Consider the following 6,988-nt stretch of genomic DNA (forward strand, 5'->3'; position numbering starts at 1 on the left):
CCTAGCTTTAGTGTGTTATCTTAACTTAGTTTATTCATGCAAACTCAATAGGGAGATAACTTGCATCATCACCCGGAGCACAGATCACAACATCTCATCCTTTTTTCTAACATAGCGGAAAACATTAAAATAGGCACGCAACTTAAATTCTTATCGTATGAAAATTTCGGTAATTGTCCATAACATACATAACATTCTCATCGGAATTGTCCCTTTAGAATCCGAATCATACAAATTTTAACCACCTAAGGCAAGATATGTTCGCATGCTAGTACGTCCTAGCGATCCTTAGAAGTATAACTTGAGGAAGTTTTGAATCGTTGTTTACATGGACGTGTGCCTTCTCGAACCAGCTTTTCTACGTGTTACGAGCTTCAAAATTTATGAAATTTCTTTAGTACGTTCTAATTCAAGTCATAATAAGGACAACATAGAAACTAAGAAAGAAAAATTGATAAATTGAGATCAAACTAGACAAATAAAGGGACTCATGCGCGGTTGGAGATTCTCTCATGCACGAGTAAGGCACACACCTACGAGAGGATACAACATCCTCGGCTTGACACGTGGCAATCAGCGATTTGCACGTTCAACTCCTACATCTCAGGTTTGATTTCTAATGGGCATAAGGATCTCTTTGAATTTTGTCATTACGACACGTGGCGTACTCGGGCAATCGTAGATCACTGTCCGAATCAGTAGAAATAGGTCGAATACTCTAATTAGATGCATGGCAACAACTGTCTCCGCTAGGCGTCGAATGCATAGCCCTTCTAGCTTTGCTACTCATATTCTCCTATCGGTCAGTCGTGCAACTCCACCCTTTGCTTGACACGTGGCCCAATCATTACCCAACGCACGTCGTCCTCTACCTTGTACCTACCAATTCGAGTTTCCTTCAGTTTTTTTAAGTATATTTTTCTAAGTAACTTAATCAACTTGATTCGTTCATCAAAGTTGTAGATTTTTAATCTACCTTTCCTACCAAATTAATTTCATTCCATTTCGTTAACTATGGATAGAAATATGCACATCTAAAATTCTCGAGAATGGTTGAAACTCAACTTTCTATTCCAATTCGATTAGACACCTATTCATGAAAATGCTCAAAACTCTTTCAGAACATGATTATGGGAAAATCTCTTGAATCTTAGAGAAAACAGAAACTAAAAACTCGAAACTCTTACCTCTCGATCATTCTTGTTTCTTGACCGATTTAGACGATCCAAATATCGAGATTGAATGTCCTCAATCTTCTGAGTAACTTTCTTGATGGAAGTTTGGCTGAAAAATGTCTCCTCGCAACCCGATCGAAGCAAGTCCAATGGTTACATTTTTTTTCTCCCGCTCTTTTAAAACCCGAGTTTTTTTTTTTTTTTTTTCATGAACCCTCTGATTGGACCACTTTCATGATTCTAATTAGGAAGGTAGGCATAAATCACCAGAATACTTTATTATTGATTTTGACCACTTTTTCCAATTTTTTACGGTTTTCTTTCCTATATATATATATATATATATATATTTTTTTTTTTTTTTTTGAGTTACGGGGACTTTTTAAACATTTTTCCCTTTTACAACATCATCAGGATCTCAATAAAATTTTAAAACTTTGAACTTAAAAATGGATTATCTTGTGAGATTCCACAGTAGTTGGAGAGGAGAACGAAACACCCTTTATAAGAGTGTGAAAATCTCTCCCTAATGGACGCGTTTTAAAAACCTTGAGGGTAAATCTGAAAGGAAAGGTTCAAAGAGGACAATATCTGCTAGCGGTGGGTCTGGGCCGTTACAAATGGTAATAGAGCCAGATACCGGGCGATGTGCTAGCGAGGAGGTTGTTCCCCGAAGGGGGTAAACACGAGGTGGTGTGCTAGCGAGGAGGTTGTTCCTTGAAGGGGGTAGACACGAGGCGGTGTGCCAGCGAGGACGCTCGGCCCTGAAGGGGCACCGACTGTGAGATCCCACATCGGTTGAGGTGGAGAACGAAACACCCTTTATAAGAGTGTGGAAACCTCTCCCTAGCAGATGCGTTTTAAAAACCTTGAGGTAAGCCCGATGTGGGATCTCACAATATCTGCTAGCAGTGGAAACCTCTCCCTAGCAAATGCGTTTTAAGAACCTTGAGGTAAGCCCAATGTGGGATCTCAAGAGGTAAGCCCAATGTGGGATCTCAAAATATCTACTAGCGGTGGGCTGATAGTAGTGGAAATCTCTTCCTAGCAAACGCGTTTTAAAAACCTTGAGGTAAGCCCGATGTGGGATTTCACAATATCTGCTAGCGGTGGGCTAATAGCAGTGGAAACCTCTCCCTAGCAGACGCGTTTTAAAAACCTTGAGGTAAGCCCGATGTGGGATCTCACAATATCTACTAGCAGTGGGTTGATAGTAGTGGAAACCTCTCCCTAGCAAACGCGTTTTAAAAACTTTGAGGTAAGCCCGATGTGGGATCTCACAATATTTGCTAGCGGTGGACTAATAGCAGTGGAAACCTCTCCCTAGTAGATGCATTTTAAAAACTTTGAGGTAAGCTCGATGTGGGATCTCACAATATCTGCTAGCGGTGGGCTGATAGCAGTAGAAACCTTTCCCTAGCAAACACATTTTAAAAACCTTGAGGTAAGCCCGATGTGGGATCTCACAATATCTGCTAGCGGTGGGCTGATAGCAGTGGAAACCTCTCCCTAGCAGACGCATTTTAAAAACTTTGAGGTAAGCCCGATGTGGGATCTCACAATATCTCTAGCGGTGGGCTGATAGTAGTGGAAACCTCTCCCTAGCAAACACATTTTAAAAACCTTGAGGTAAGCCCGATGTGGGATCTCACAATATCTGCTAGCGGTGGGCTGATAGCAGTGAAAACCTCTCCCTAGCAGACACATTTTAAAAACCTTGAGGTAAGTTCGACGTAGGATCTCACAATATCTGTTAGAGATAGACCGATAACAGTGGGCTTAGACCGTTACATATTTAATTTCGGTCATAGAATGAATCTTACACGTCAAGGGGTATAAATTTCTCACATTCCATATGGAACAAATGTTAGAGCTCATAAATTACAACTTATTTCATTAATTTCTTCAAAACAAACCACATTTTTAGTAACTTTGGAAGTAAATAAAGTACCTTATTTTATGATATTTGGAATTTGCATAACATTTTACATTGACTTTGAACAAAATTTAAGGCAACTAAGAAAGTTGGTGCTGCTCATTGTCTTGCTTGTGGAACTTCCAAACTGAAGCCATTATCCCATATGAAGTCCAATACTTAGGATCCTCACTTCTTTGTTCCTGCCATCAAACAAACCCTAAAATTTTAATTCTTCGACAAGCGTAAACAAAACCCGATGAAAATGAACACAACAAGCCATTCTTTTTCATCTCTATCCTACGTTTAGATCTAAAGTCTTTTTGGAATATCGCTTCGATGATAAATTATTTGGGTGGTACTATATTCAAAACCGATTCCATGAATTATAAATGGATCATATATTTGAAAGATTTTCCGTTCAAATCACTCCATAAGTTATACTGAACCTGGAAATAAAAGTTTAGCAATAGATTGGAGATTGTTCTTGAGAACCAATACAAAGTTCTTTAAGCATTCTTGGTTGAAGTCTTTTCAATACACCCCCATTCTATTCTAATGACCTATGGAAGTCTTATCATTGGTGAAGAACGTACGACTAAGGACAGTTTATGTTGAAAGGACTAACTGATTTATAGGAATAATCTTCCATATAAAAGAAAAAAAGAGAGAGAACTCATGGTATCATACGACATATTAGGTCACAAAAGATACAGAGAAACTTGAATTAGGATGTCACATGACATATTAGGTCGTAAAAGATACAGAGAAACTCGAATTAGGATATCACACGACATATTAGGTCATAAAAGATACAAAGAAACTCGAATCATAATATCACACGTCATATTAGGTCACAAAAGATCTAGAGAAACTCGAATCATGATATCACACAACATATTATGTCACAAAAGATATAGAGAAACTCGAATCAAGATATCAAACGAGATATTAGGTCACAAAAGATACATAGAAGCTCGAATCATGATATAACACGACATATTAGGTCACAAAAGATGTAGAGAAACTCGAATCATGATATCACACAGCATAGGTCACAAAAGATACAGAGAAACTCAAATCATGATATCACACGACATATTATGTAAAAAAGATCTAGAGAAACTTGAATCAATATATCACATGACATATTAGGTCACAAAAGATATAGAGAAACTCGAATCATGATACCGCACAAGATATTAAGTCACAAAAGATACAGAGAAACTCAAATCATGATATTACACGACATATTAGGTCACAAAATCATGGTATTACACAACATAGGTCACAAAAGATACAAAGAAACTCGAATCATGATACACACAACATATTAGGTCACAAAAGATCTAGAGAAACTCGAATCATGATACCACACAAGATATTAGGTCACAAATGATACAAAGAAACTCGAATCATGATATCACACGAGATATTAGGTCACAAAAGATACAGAGAAACTTGAATCATGATATCACAAGATATATTAGGTCACAAAAGATCTAGAGAAACTTGAATCATGGTATTACACAACATAGGTCACAAAAGATACAGAGAAACTCGAATCATGATACACACAACATATTAGGTCATAAAAGATATAGAGAAACTCGAATCATGATATCAAACGAGATATTAGGTCACAAAAGATACATAGAAGCTCAAATCATGATATCACACGACATATTAGGTCACAAAATATGTAGAGAAACTCGAATCATAATATCATACAACATAGGTCGCAAAAGATACAGAAAAACTCAAATCATGATATCATACGACATATTAGGTCAGAAAAGATCTAGAGAAACTCAAATCATAATATCACACGGTATATTAGGTCATAAAGATACAGAGAAACTTGAATCATGATATCAAACAACATATTAGCTCACAAAAGATATATTGAAACTCAACTCATAGGTCACAAAAGAAACAGAGAAATTCGAATCATGATATCACACAACATAATAGGTCACAAAAGATACATAAAAACTTGATTCATGATATCACACGACATATTAGGTCACAAAAGACACAGAAAAACTTGAATCAAGATATCCCACAACGTATTAAGTCACAAACGATACAGAGAAACTCGAATCAAGATATCCCACGACATATTAGCTCACAAAAGATACAGAGAAATTCAGCTCATAAGATCACACAACCAGAATTCTCAAACTCATGATATTACACGACATATTGTGACATAAAAGATGCAAGAGAACTCAATCCATCATATCACACGATATATTAGGTCACACAAGATATAACGAAATCTCGAAAACACCAAGTGTTCTATACAAATTCTCAAACCTAATCCAAATCTTAGGCAGAAATCGTTACAAACAAACATAAATTCTCCAATAAAATCGAAAACTTACCCATCAAAATTTCATAAACAAAAACGAACAGTAAAATCTTACATTTCGCCTAGGGTTACACCTCGGGATTTTGAGAATCTTGAATTCATTTGGTCGATGTTGAAGATAATCTTTGAGCTTCTCATCATTCATGGAATCCACCATTTTTATCTTCAAAATCACAAAGCTTTGTATTCAATGAAAAACACACATCAAAATCAAATGGAATAGAGAAGAGAATGAAAAATGATACCCAATTTGTAAGTTGATCCAAGTCTTTATGGAGTTGAATTTCTTCTTTATCTATCAGTTCTTTCTTCTCCTCCCATGGAATAAAATTGGTGTTCTTCAGCTTCTTCCTTATCCTCTTCTCCATCTCTAAAACTCCACTTTTCTGTTCTTTCTTCATCTCTTTTCACACTAAAAAAATTGGAATTGAAACTGAAATTTTAAAGTAAGTAAATAATGCATATAAAATGGAGCTTCACACACTTGTAATCATGATATTCACAATGTATACGTTAAAGTTTGTTCTCTTTAATTTGGATCCATTCTTCTTGTTAAAGATATTCAAATCTGTTTTCACTCTTTGTCGTTTTGTTCGATGATGATAATCTTGTTGGAATATGGACCCTGATGTAGTAAAAGATCCAGTAGAAATATATATGGTAGATATTTTGTAAACACACGGGTTTCTTCGATGATGATAATCTCGTTGGGATATGGAGCCTGATGTAGTAAAAGATCTGGTAGATATTTCGTAAATATCTGGTTTCTTCCATGATAATAATCTTGTTGGGACGTGGAGCCTAATGTCTGTTCGTAAAAGGAAATATATATGGTAGATATTTTGTAAATATCTGACAGAGAGATATATATGGTAAATATTCCCTAAAGATTTGGTAGAGATATATTTGGTACAATAGACAGAGTAGATTAAATATTAGTAAAAGGAAACCATATATATACCGGATTAGGTAGTGCTTTCAAAATCTATTTTTTTCTGTTCCTTGTATTCTCGGTTGTTGTACATAACTCAAGTCTATGAAAAAAATCTTTAGTCAATATTCCTCGTTGAATTTTCTCTCTCCTGGTCTCCGTGTTCGTGTCTATGAGCGTGGGTTCAATAAAAAATTTTAGCCAATGTTCCTCCTTGCATTTTCTCTCTCCTCTTGTTCTTTGTGTTCATCTCGATGGGTGGGTGCGTTGCAATCCTAACAAATCTCTTTCAATTTCGAGGTATAAAAAAAGTTAGAATGTAAAACTATTATAAAAATCGGGTTTTCTTTAATTTTGCGTAATAAAAAGATCTTTTTAGTATCGGAAACAGTTTGGGTTGATTTTTGAGATCTCATGTATGGCATTAATTCGAATGGGACGGACCTGGTTGCTAAGACTTTGTCGTAAAGGAATAGCAATGGATTTCTATGGAGCCGCCTTAAGCGGGGTCGATCCCGTCTCGAATCGTTTGTTGGTTTTATTGATGTTTTGGTAAGGAAAAAGAAAAGAATATGGAATTTGACCGAATTTTG

The 6,988-nt window shown here is 36.1% G+C and overlaps 1 long non-coding RNA gene across 1 annotated transcript; it reads right to left on the reverse strand.

Annotated features, from left to right (window-relative positions):
- Positions 1 to 3,042: 3,042 nt before the first annotated feature.
- On the reverse strand, positions 3,043 to 5,895 carry LOC111796971 (uncharacterized). Its single transcript, XR_015421508.1, has 3 exons — positions 5,710 to 5,895; positions 5,520 to 5,627; positions 3,043 to 3,293 (listed from the first exon to the last, which is right to left on the reverse strand). It is a non-coding gene; the product is annotated as an uncharacterized LOC111796971 (long non-coding RNA).
- Between the last annotated feature and the right edge of the window lie 1,093 nt (positions 5,896 to 6,988).

This window comes from Cucurbita pepo, chromosome 6 (assembly GCF_057944985.1).
Source record: "Cucurbita pepo subsp. pepo isolate OVF chromosome 6, ASM5794498v1, whole genome shotgun sequence".
NCBI classification, from domain to species: Eukaryota; Viridiplantae; Streptophyta; class Magnoliopsida; order Cucurbitales; family Cucurbitaceae; genus Cucurbita; species Cucurbita pepo.